Genomic DNA, 569 nt, shown 5'->3' on the forward strand with positions numbered 1-569 from the left:
GCGAGTGCGTGCCCCTGCCTTCCACCAGGAAGCGATTGTCGAGCGCTGCCTTATCTTCGATTACCAATTCACAACCACTTTCTAGTTTCACATATTTGATGGCCACTTTAAGCCACTTGACGGTTGTTTCCGTATCACATGTCAGTAGGATTCCTCCATTCTTGCGGAAGAACGTTGAGAATCCCGGTTGTATATACTTTAATGATCTTTTCTTTCTGGCTTCCGTATATTTTATGACACACCGATTTAAGGCGTCACCGAATTCTTCTGTTTCCGCAATTGTTAAAACTCTACTTGGGAAGTTCCTCGGCACAATCGCTACCTGGTGGGTAGGTGCGAATTCTTCTCTTATATACGGTCGGTTCATTTTTTCACTGGCGTAGAAGTCACAGTTCAAACTCAAACTACACGCTGGAGATGGGGGTCGGTCACACGAATCTAGGTTAGGTTATGTTTTTATGTTTTTATGTTGTTGTGAGGCGGGCGAGACCCTACGAGATCTCCCCAACAGCGGAACCCGGCCGTGAGCGCCTCCTTATATCGGCGCTCCGTACCTCCGGGTTACGTAC

The sequence above is a fragment of the Ceratina calcarata genome, unplaced genomic scaffold, assembly GCF_001652005.2.
Source record: "Ceratina calcarata isolate Rehan_Ccalc_2016 unplaced genomic scaffold, ASM165200v1 scaffold1415, whole genome shotgun sequence".
Classification (NCBI taxonomy): Eukaryota; Metazoa; Arthropoda; class Insecta; order Hymenoptera; family Apidae; genus Ceratina; species Ceratina calcarata.